This window comes from Arachis hypogaea, chromosome 18 (assembly GCF_003086295.3).
Source record: "Arachis hypogaea cultivar Tifrunner chromosome 18, arahy.Tifrunner.gnm2.J5K5, whole genome shotgun sequence".
Lineage (NCBI taxonomy): Eukaryota > Viridiplantae > Streptophyta > Magnoliopsida > Fabales > Fabaceae > Arachis > Arachis hypogaea.
In genome coordinates, this window is record NC_092053.1 from 36,203,665 (window position 1) to 36,216,192 (window position 12,528).

Here is a 12,528-nt window from a genome sequence, read left to right on the forward strand (position 1 = left end):
CATAATAAACAAAATTCATATCTAGACAACAAATTTTTTTAAATCAAACACACATGTTATTCTTCGAGTCAGAGTCTTCTTTACCTCTTCTACTCTTATCAGCTTCATCTATTGCTTCAACTTCATTCTCCACAATCCAAATTAAACGCACTAAACCTAAAATGTATGCTAGGCCACCAATGATCATTGTTGGCAAGAAACCATCAATCCTGAACTCAATACTCTAAGAGAAAATAAGACTTGGACCCTTATCACACTCCCTAATAAGAAGAAGGCAGTGGAATATAAGTGGGTGTTCTAGTTAAAATTGAAATATGATGGCTCTATTGAACCTTACAAAGTAAGGCTAGTTGCTTAAAGATTTACTCAAATAGCAGGTATTGACTATTTTAAAATTTACAGTGCAGTTATTAAAATGAACACACTCAGGATCATCTTATCAATAGTAGCATCAAAAGGTTAGTTCGTTCATCAACTAGACGTGAACACTTCCTTCTTACATGGTGATTTACCTGAGGAAGTATACATGAAGCCACCTCTAGATTTGACCCTGCTGATACGAGCCATATCGTCGGTTAGAAAATCGAAGGAATGAAAATCGCGTTGTAGGTATAGTCCCAACCGACAAAATGGCCCGCAATCAAAGTTTAGAAGAAGAATGTCACTCAAATCAAATAACTGGGAGTTTTACTTTCCAAGTCATTTTTTCTCGGACTAGCAATCATGTGCGCGCAAATTTGGTTGTGAAATTGGGGGTTTCCAAGCATAGAATGGAAATTAAAGAGCTAGCAATTAAAGGAACTAAACAAGGGAATAACAAGAATGAAAATTAACAAACAAGTAACGCAATAAAGTTAACAAGCAAGAACAAGAATAACTAACAAGCTATCACTAAATCAAAAGAACAATCAATACAAATTAAAGAGAATTAAAGCAACAAACTCATGCAAATGGAGTTCAATGCATAAAAGGACTTTGACTTGAAATTGAGAGTTAAGGGATCATTTCCTTGTCATAACCACAACTATGGCAATTACAATGAGTTAATGTCACTTCATCAACTCTAACATCGAGGATAAGTCAAATAAGCATAATTGGTCTTAATACACAAATCCTAACTAACTTACTAATTAACTTAGTAAAAAGCTAGCGTTAATGGAAACAAGAGTCAACTAACAACCTAAAATTACCACTAAATGTTGGACATTATTGACTCTAGGATCCTAGGTACTCAAATCCCAAGCTAAAGAGTGAAAATCTACTTCATATTCATAATTGACATTTTCACAAACACTTGATGGGCATAGTAGCAAAACATAGTGAAAGTGTAAAAGATACTTGAAACTATAACTAATCAATGAACAAAAACAATCAAACATATATAAACCATAAAACATCAAATTCATCAACAAAAAACTCAAAGATTCACAAGTAATTAAACTAAACAAAGTAGCTTCTATTATAAAAAAAATGTAGCAAATGTAGTATATTTAAAGAGAAAGTTGGTTAAAGACTACCTATAATGGAATCAAGCAAATATCCAAGATCAAAATATAAATTAGCTATTTCTACTATAAACACTAAATAAATCCTAAGAGAGAATTGAGAAAAAAATTCTAAGAGAAAACTAACCTAAAAACTATTCTCAGTTACTATAATGAAGTATGTATGTGTCCTAAGGTGTTTTCCCCTTCGATTAGCTTCAGCACTCCAAATTTGGGCCAAAAAGGACCCCAAAATCGCGAGCTATGTGACTTTTTAAGTGAGTCACGCGTTAGGACTTGTGTGTATGTACAGGGTTGTGTGCATACGCACACTGGCTAAATCTTCACTTGTGCTTATGCATAGGAAGGTGTGCATACGCATACAGCAGTGTCTTCTTCTCCTTTGTTTCTTCATGAAATCTCTCACTTTGTATGTTTTTCTTCCACTTATCCCAAGTCATCTTTGCCTATTGAACTTGAAATCACTCAACAAAATATATCATGGCATCGAATAGAATAAAAGTGGAATTAAATTGATTAACTAAAGCACAAAAAGTATGTTTTCACAATTATGTGCAATTTAGAGAGAAATCACAAGAGTATGCTATTCAAATGAATAAATATGAGTTTATGTGATGAAATCTACTCAATTCAAGCCAAAATTAATCATCAAATATGGACTCATCACCTGCCTTCACTAGATTTGGTATGCAAGTTGGACAGATCTTTGTATGGCTTAAAGCAGGCTAGCAGGCAATGAAATACCAAGTTGTGCACCACTCTCATTGATGTTGAATACACTCAGTCAAGGAATGATTATAGCCTTTTTACAAAATTCAGCGATTCAAACTTCACAGCCATTCTCGTCTATATAGATGATTTAATCATGGATGGCAATGATATGATGGAAATACAGGAAATCAAAGATTACTTACATGATCTATTTCGTATCAAAGATATTGGTGAGTTAAAATTTTTTTTAGGACTAGAAATAGTTCAAAGCAAGAGGGAGATTGCAGCATGTCAAAGAAAGTATTGACTCGATCTACTTAGAGACTATGGATTGATGGAAGCTAAAGCAGTTTCAACTCTTATGGACTATACAATCAAACTGGCCAGGGATTTTGGAACTCATCTCAACTCCAGCTCAGAGTAAAGAAGATTGGTAGCAAGATTACTCTACATAACAAACACACGACTAGATATAGGTTATGCAATAGGGAGATTGAGTCAATTTTTAGACTGTGATACTGACAAGCACTTTAGGGCTACTATAAGAGTGCTTAGATATTTGAAAACAAATCTTGCACTGGCCTAATGTTTTCATCTTAGACAGATTTGGGGCCATGTGATTTTTCGAATAGCGATTGGGGAGCATGCTCAGACACAAGAAGATCAATGTTTGGGTACTATTTATTCATGAGAACATCAATCGTGTCATAAAAAAGTAAGAAGTGAAACACGGTCACAGTTTCATTATGCGAGGTTGAAAATATAGAGCTCTAGCTATGACAACCCGTACGTGAGGCACAAAGAATTACATACATTTTGGAGGATTTGCAGATCAAATTAGAGAAATCAATTGCTATTTACTGCGATAGTCAATCAGCCTTTCATGTATGTAGCAAATCCTATGTTCCACGAAAGGATGAAGCACATAGAAATAGATTGTCATGTTGTTAGAAATAAATGGCAAGAATAAATGATAAACTATTATCAGTCTCCACAATAAATCAAACAGCTGACATATTGACTAAAGCACTAGCTCCTAATATGTTTCAAAAATGTCATGGCAAGTTTAGAATATTAAATAAAAATGATTCCGATTTGAAAAGGGCTTATTTGAGTTAGTGATGGTAATCAGTGGCTAAAAGAATAGGGGGTTGAATCTTAGCCCCTTTTTTGCTGAATCTCAATCTCTGATTTTTCAAACAAACTTTAGGAGATATTTCCGCTTTTGTCTCGTGTCGATTTGAGAAACACTTTTGTTTTGTCTCGTGCCGAGTTGAGAGACACTTTTATTTTTGTCTGCTAATTAACAGAAATAGAGAAAGGAGTAGATAAGAAGAATTGACACCAGATATTTCCTGGTTCAGCCACTAGGTGCAATGTGGCCTACATCTAGTCTCCATCAAAACAATGATGGAATTTCACTATCTCTTTTTCAAGATTACAAACACCAATTTCTTTTCCTAGGATCTACCCAATCCTATCTGGGACAAATCCAGATTCTAAACCCAATCTGAATTTGACTTGGACACAAACCAAGCTTTCAACAGCAAAGTGCTCACCCAACTTGCAAGGGACTAGGACTCACCCTAACTTTTAACTGCAAAGTGCTAACCTGGTGTGCGAAATCATGATCATTCTATTCCTTGGTAACGGCGCTAAAAACTCAATACGCACGTTCATGATCTTATATCTGTTTCACAACTTCGTACAACTAACCAGCATGTGCACTGGGTCGTCCAAGTAATAAACCTTACGTGAGTAAGGGTCGATCCCACGGAGATTATCGGCTTGAAGCAAGCTATGGTTACCTTGTAGATCTCAGTCAGGCGGATTAAATTATTTTAAGAAATTATAGTGGATGAAAATAAATAAAATATAGAATAGGATAGTGGTACTTATGTAATTTATTGGTGAGAATTTCAGATAAGCGTATAGAGATGCTTTCGTTCCTCTGATCTCTGCTTTCCTGTTGTTTTCATCCAATCAATCCAACTCCTTTCCATGGCAAGCTTTATGTAGGGCATCACCGTTGTCAATGGCTACTTCACATCCTCTCTGTGAAAATGGTCCAATGCGCTGTCACTGCATGGCTAATCATCTGTCGATTCTCGATCATACTGGAATAGGATTTACTATCCTTTTGCGTCTGTCACTACGCCCAGCACTCGCGAGTTTGAAGCTCGTCACAGCCATCCCTTCCCAGATCCTACTCGGAATACCACAGACAAGGTTTAGACTTTCCGGATCTCAGGAATGGCCATCCATGGGTTCTAACTTATACCACGAAGATACTAATAACTCGGACCTGGTCCCCTGTATTAGATATCCAAGAGATATCCATTCAATCTAAGGTAGAACGAAAGTGGTTGTCAGGCACGCGTTCATAAGTTGAGAATGATGATGACTGTCACGATCATCACATCCATCATATTGAAGTGCGAATGAATATCTTAGAAGCGAAATAAGTTGAATTGAATAGAAAAACAGTAGTACTTTATATTAATCCTTGAGGAACAGCAGAGCTCCACACCTTAATCTATGGTGTGTAGAAACTCTACCGTTGAAAATACATAAGTGATAAGGTCCAAGCATGGCCGAATGGCCAGCCCCCAAAACATGATCAAAGGACCAAAAGATAATCCAAAGATGTAAATACAATAGTAAAAAGTCCTATTTATACTAAACTAGTTACTAGGGTTTACAGAAATTAGTAAATGATGCAGAAATCCACTTTCGGGGCCCACTTGGTGTGTGCTTGGACTGAGCATGAAGCTTTCACGTGGAGAGGTCATTCTTGGAGTTGAACGCCAGTTTGTAACGTGTTTCTGGCGTTGAACTCCACTTTGCAACTTGTTTCTGGCGCTGAACGCCAGACTGCAACATGAAACTGACGTTCAATGCCAGTTTGCATCATCTAAACTCGGAAAAAGTATGGACTATTATATATTTCTGGAAAGCTCTAGATGTCTACTTTCCAAAGCAATTGGAAGCGCGCCATTTGGAGTTCTGTAGCTCCAGAAAATCCACTTTGAGTGCAGGGAGGTCAGAATCCAACAGCATCTGCAGTCCTTCTTCAACCTCTGAATCTGATTTTTGCTCAGGTCCCTCAATTTCAGCCAGAAAATACCTGAAATCATAGAAAAACACACAAACTCATAGTAAAGTCCAGAAATGTGATTTTTAATTAAAAACTAATAAAAATATACTAAAAACTAACTAAATCATACTGAAAACTATGTAAAAACAATGCCAAAAAGCGTATAAATTATCCGCTCATCACAACACCAAACTTAAATTGTTGCTTGTCCCCAAGCAACTGAAAATCAAATAGGATAAAAAGAAGAGAATATACTATAAATTCCAAAATATCAATGAAACATAGCTCCAATCAGATGAGCGGGACTTGTAGCTTTTTGCCTCTTGAATAGTTTTGGCATCTCGCTTTATCCATTGAAGTTCAGAATGATTGGCAACTATAGGAACTTAGAATTCAGATAGTGTTATTGATTCTCCTAGTTCAGTATGTTGATTCTTGAACACAGCTACTTTATGAGTCTTGGCCGTGGCCCTAAGCACTTTGTTTTCCAGTATTACCACCGGATACATAAATGCCACAGACACATAACTGGGTGAACCTTTTCAGATTGTGACTCAGCTTTGCTAAAGTCCCCAATTAGAGGTGTCCAGGGTTCTTAAGCACACTCTTCTTTTGCTGACTTTAACCGCTCAGTCTCAAGTTTTCACTTGACACCTTCACGCCACAAGCACATGGTTAGGGACAGCTTGGTTTAGCCGCTTAGGCCAGGATTTTATTCCTTTAGGCCCTCCTATCCACTGATGCTCAAAGCCTTGGATCCTTTTTATTACCCTTGCCTTTTGGTTTTAAGGGCTATTGGCTTTTTGCTCTTGTCTCTTGGTTTTAAGAGCTTTTGGCTTTTTCTGCTTGCTTTTTCTTTTTCTTCCTATTTTTTTTCGCTATTTTTTTTCACAAGCTTCCTGTATTCACTGTTTTTTCTTGCTTCAAGAATCAAGTTTATGATTTTTTAGATTATCAAATAACATTTCTCCTATTCATCATTCTTTCAAGAGCCACATATTTAACATTCTTAAACAACAACTTCAAAAGACATATGCACTGTTCAAGCATTCATTCAGAAAACAAAAAGTATTGTCACCACATCAAAATAATTAAACTAGTTTCAAGGATGAATTCGAAACCATGTACTTCTTGTTCTTTTGTAATTAAAACATTTTTCATTCAAGAGAGGTGATGGATTCATAGAGCATTCATAACTTTAAGGCATAGACACTTAAATACTAGTGATCATGAAGACAAAAACATAAACAAACATAAAGCATAAAAATCGAAAAACAGGAAAATAAATAAACAAGGAGATTAAGGAATGAGTCCACCTTAGTGGGGATGGCGTCTTCCTCTTCTTGAAGTACCAATGGAGTTTTTGAGCTCCTCTATGTCTCTTCCTTGTCTTTCTTGTTCCTCCCTCATAGCTCTTTGATCTTCTCTAATTTCATGGAGGATGATGGAGTGCTCTTGGTGCTCCACCCTTAGTTGTCCCATGTTGGAATTTAATTCTCCTAGGGATGTGTTGATTTGCTCCCAATAATTCTGTGGAGGAAAGTGCATCCCCTGAGGCATCTCAAGGATTTCATGGTGAGGAATCTCCTCATGCTCATGTTGAGGTCCATGATCTCTTGTTTGCTCCATCCTTTTCTTAGTGATGTGCTTATCCTCTTCAATGAGGATGTCTCCCTCTATGTCAATTCCAGCTGAATTGCAGAGGTGGAAAATGAGGTGAGAAAAGGCTAACCTTACCAAATTAGAGGACTTGTCAGCCACCTTGTAGAGTTCTTGAGGTATGATCTCATGAACTTCCACCTCCTCCCCAATCATGATACTATGGATCATGATGGCCCGGTCTACAGTAACTTCAGACCGGTTGCTAGTAGGAATGATTGAGCGTTGAATGAACTCCAACCATCCTCTAGCCACTGGTTTGAGGTCAAGCCTTCTTAGTTGAACTGGCTTGCCCCTTGAGTCAATTTTCCATTGAGCTCCTTCCACAGATATATCCACGAGGGCTTAGTCCAACCTTTGATCAAAGTTGACTCTTCTAGTGTAGGGGCGTGCGTTCTCTTCCATCATTGGTAGGTTGAACGCCAACCTTACATTCTCCGGACTGAAATCTAAGTATTTCCCCCGAACCATGGTGAGCCAATTCTTTGGGTTCGGGTTCACACTTTGATCATGGTTCCTGGTAACCCATGCATTTGCATAGAACTCTTGAACCATTAAGATCCCGACTTGTTGAATGGGGTTGGTTAGAACTTCCCAACATCTTCTTTGGATTTCACGTCGGATCTCCGGATACTCATTCTTTTTGAGTCTGAAAGGAACCTCAGGGATCACTTTCTTCTTGGCCACAACTTCATAGAAGTGGTCTTGTTGAACCTTAGAGATGAATCTCTCCATCTCCCATGACTCAGAGGTGGAAGCGATTGCCTTTCCTTTCCTCTTTCTAGAGGTTTCTCTGGCCTTAGGTGCCATAAATGGTTATGGAAAAATAAAAAGCAATGCTTTTACCACACCAAACTTAAAATGGTTGCTCGTCCTCGAGCAAAAGAAAAGAGAAAGAAGTAGAAGAAGAAGAAAAATGGAGGAGATGGAGGGAGAAGGTGGATTCGGCCAAGGGGAAGAAGAGAGGGTTGTGTTGTGTGAAAATGAAGAAGGAATGAGGGGTTTATATAGGAGTGGGGAGGGGTTAGGGTTCGGCCATTTAGGGTTGGGTTTGGGAGGGAAATTATTTTGAATTTAAAGGTAGGTGGGGTTTTTGGGGAAGAGAGGATGGATGTGAGTGGTGAAGAGGTGATAGGAAAGAGTGATTGAGTTGATTGGTGAGGGGTATTTGGGGAAGAGAGTTATGAAAAGGTGAAGAGGAGAGAAGAAGTAGGTGGGGATCCTGTGGGGTCCACAGATCTAGTGGGGCCAAGAACTTAATCATCCCTGCTCCAATTAGGCGTGTAAACGCCCTCTTTAGGCAATCCTGGCGTTTAACGCCAGATTGCAGCATGTTTCTGGCGTTAAACGCCACTTCCATGCTTGTTTTGGGCGTTCAACGCCAGTCTGTAGCATGTTTCTGGCGTTGAACGCCAGTTTTCCTTTGGGGGTGCATTCCTGGCATTTAAATACCAGAATGCTGCTTGTTTCTGGCATTTAACGCCAGTTTCATGCTCTGTTCTGGCGTTAAACGCCAGCTAGATGCTCCTTACTGGCGTTTAAATGCCAGTAAGCCCTTCCTCCAGGGTGTTCTGTTTTCAATGCTGTTTTTCATTCTGTTTTTGATTTTTTGTGACTCCACATGATCATCAACCTAATAAATCATGAAATAATAAAGAGAAAATAAAATAAAAATGATTAAATAACATTGGGTTGCCTCCCAACAAGCGCTTCTTTAATGTCAATAGCTTGACAGTGACTCTCATGGAGCCTCACAGGTGATCAGGTCAATTTTATAGACTCCCAACACCAAACTTAGAGTTTGGCTGAGGCCTCCCAACACCAAACTTAGAGTTTGACTGTGGGGGCTTTAGTTGACTCTGTACTGAGAGAAGCTTTCTATGCTTCCTCTCCATTGTTATAGAAGGAGATTCTTGAGTTTTAAACACAAGGTTGTCCTCATTCAGTTGAAGGATCAATTCTCCTCTGTCTACATCAATCACAGCTCTTACTGTGGCTAGGAAGGGTCTTCCAAGGATGATGGATTCATCCTCATCCTTCCCAGTGTCTAGGATTATGAAATCAGCAGGGATGTAAAGGCCTTCGACCTTTACTAATACGTCCTCTACTAGTCCATAAGCCATTTTCATAGATTTGTCTGCCATCTCTAATGAGAAATTGGCAGCCTGTACCTCAAAGATTCCTAGTTTCTCCATTACAGAGAGTGGCATGAGGTTTATCCCTGACCCAAGGTCACATAGAGCCTTCTCAAAGGTCATGGTGCCTATGGTACAAGGTATTAAGAACTTTCCAGGATCTTGTTTCTTCTGAGGTAATGTCAGTTGATCCAGATCACTCAGTTCATTGATGAGCAAGGGAGGTTCATCTTCCCAAGTCTCATTACCAAATAATTTGGTATTTAGCTTCATGATTGCACCAAGGTACTTGGCAACTTACTCTTCAGTAACATCCTCATTCTCTTCAGAAGAAGAATACTCATCAAAGCTCATGAAGGGTATAAGGAGGTTCATTGGAATCTCTATGGTCTCTAGATGAGCCTTAGAGTCCCTTGGTTCCTCAAAGAGAAACTCCTTGTTGATCACTGGACGTCCCAGGAGGTCTTCCTCACTGGGATTCACGTCCTCTTCCTCCCTTGTAGGCTCGGCCATGATTGTTATATCAATGGCCTTGCACTCTCTCTTTGGATTCTCTTCTGTATTGCTTGGGAGAGTACTAGGGGGGTTTCAGTGATTCCTTTACTCAGCTGGCCCACTTGTGCTTCCGAATTTCTAATGAAAGACCTTGTTTCATTCATGAAACTCACAGTGGCCTTAGATAGATCAGAGACTAAATTTGCTAAGCTAGATGGATTCTGCTTAGAACTCTCTGTCTTTTGCTGAGTGGATGATGGAAAAGGCTTGCTATTGCTAAACCTGTTTCTTCCACCCTTGTTAAAGCCTTGTTGAGGCTTTTGTTGATCCTTTCATGAGAAATTTGGATGATTTCTCCATGAGGGATTATAGGTGTTTCCATAAGGTTCACCCATGTAATTCACCTCTGCTATTGCAGGGTTCTCAGGATCATAAGCTTCTTCTGCAGAAGATGCCTCTTTAGTACTGTTGGATGATTCCTTCAATCCATTCAGACTCTGAGAAATCATATTAACTTGCTGAGTCAATATTTTGTTCTGAGCCAATATGGCATTCAAAGTATAAATTTCAAGAATTCCCTTCCTCTGAGGCGTCCCATTACTTACAGGATTCCTCTCAGAAGTGTACATGAACTGGTTATTTGCAACCATGTCAATGAGTTCCTGAGCTTCTGCAGGCGTTTTCTTTAGGTGAATGGATCCACCTGCAGAATGGTCCAATGACATCTTTGATAGTTCAGATAGACCATCATAGAATATATCCAGAATGGTCCATTCTGAAAGCATGTCAGAAGGACACTTTTTGGTTAGTTGCTTGTATCTCTCCCAAGCTTCATAGAGGGATTCACCTTCTTTCTGTTTGAAGGTTTGAACATCCACTCTAAGCTTACTAAGCTTTTGAGGAGGAAAGAACTTGGCTAAGAAAGCCGTGACCAGCTTATCCCAAGAGTTCAGGCTATCTTTAGGTTGAGAGTCCAACCATACTCTAGCTCTGTCTCTTACAGCAAACGGGAAAAGCATAAGCCTGTAGACCTCGGGATCAACCCCATTGGTCTTAACAGTATCACAGATTTGCAAAAATTCAGTTAAAAACTGAAAGGTATCTTTAGATGGAAGTCCATGAAACTTGCAGTTTTGTTGCATCAGAGAAACTAATTGAGGTTTAAGTTCAAAGTTATTTGCTCCAATGGCAGGAATTGAGATGCTTCTTCCATGTAAATTGGAATTAGGTGCAGTGAAGTCACCAAGCATCCTCCTTTCATTGTTGTTGTTAGGTTCGGCTGCCATCTCCTTTTCTTGTTCGAAAATTTCAGTAAGGTTGTCTCTGGATTGTTGTATCTTAGCTTCTCTTAGTTTCCTCTTCAGAGTCCTTTCAGGTTCTGGATCAGCTTCAACAAGAATGCCCCTTTCCTTGTCCCTGCTCATATGAAAGGGAAGAGAACAAGAAAAGAAGAGGAATCCTCTATGTTACAGTAGAGAGGTTCCTTATTGTTAGTAGAAGAAGAAATGGAATAAGAGTGAAGAAGAATGGATAATCCAAACACAAGGGTGAGGATAGGAGTAGAGATATGAGATGAAGAGAAGTGTTAGTAAGTAATTAACTAAATAGAAGAAGATGAGAGAGAGAAATTTTTGAAAATAATTTTTGAAAAGGAGTTGATGATTTTCGAAAATTAAAGGGAAAATAAAATTAAAATTAAAATTTAAAACAATTAAAAAGAATTTTTGAAAAAGAGGGAGGTATTTTAGAAAATTAGAGAGGGAAGAATAGTTAGGTGGTTTTGAAAAAGATAAGAAACAAACAAAAAGTCAATTAGTTAGTTGAAAAAGATTTGAAAATCAATTTTGAAAAGATAAGAAGATAAGAAGTTAGAAAAGATATTTTAAAATCAAATTTTTTTTGAAAAAGATATAATTTAAAAAGATATGATAGAAAGATATGATTAAAATTAGTTTTGAAAAAGATTTGAATTTTAAAATCAAAATTAATAACTTGACTCACAAGTAATCATAAGATATGATTCTAGAACTTAAAGTTTGAATCTTTCTTAACAAGAAAGTAACAAACTTGAAATTTTTGAATCAAAACATTAATTGTTGATAATATTTTCGAAAATTATGAGATAAAATTATGAAAAAGATTTTTGAAAAATATATATTTTTTAAATTTTCGAAAATAAATAAGAAAAATGAAAATGATTTGATTTTTTTGAAAAAGATTTTGAAAAGATAAGATTTTTAAATTGAAAATTTGATTTGACTCATAAGAAACAACTAAATTTTAAAAAGTTTTGAAAAAGTCAACTCAAATTTTCGAAAATTTATGAGTGAAAAAGGGAAAGATATTTTTTTGATTTTTGAATTTTTAATGATGAAAGAGAAAAACATAAAAAAGACTCAATGCATGAAAATTTTGGATCAAAACATGTGATGCATGCAAGAACACTATGAATGTCAAGATGAACACCAAGAACACCTTGAAGGTCAAGATGAACATTAAGACTTATTTTTGAAAAATTTTCAAGAAAAGAAAACATGCAAGACACCAAACTTAAAGATTTTTAATTTTTAGACACTAAGAATTCAAGAATGCATATGAAAAACAAGAAAAGACACAAAACAAGAAAATATGAAGATCAAACAAGAAGATTGGCCAAGAACAACTTGAAGATCATGAAGAATGCAATGCATGAATTTTCGAAAATAATTTTTAGAAAATTAAAAAGATGCAGTTGACACCAAACTTAAAACTTGACTCAAGACTCAAACAAGAAACACAAAAATTATTTTTTGATTTTATGATTTTGTAAAATTTTTTTTTGTATTTTTCGAAAATTAATTGAGAAAAACGAAAAAAAAAAAGAAAAATTTTTTTGATTTTTTTCAAAATTAAGAATAATAAAAACAAAAAGGTTAAAATTAAAATA

The 12,528-nt window shown here is 37.0% G+C and overlaps 1 non-coding gene across 1 annotated transcript; it reads left to right on the top strand.

Moving 5' to 3' along the window:
* The first annotated feature begins 10,381 nt into the window (after nt 1-10,381).
* Nucleotides 10,382-10,489, top strand: LOC112773347 (small nucleolar RNA R71). The gene has a single exon (XR_003187902.1). It is a non-coding gene; the product is annotated as a small nucleolar RNA R71 (small nucleolar RNA).
* The last annotated feature ends 2,039 nt before the right edge of the window (nt 10,490-12,528 follow it).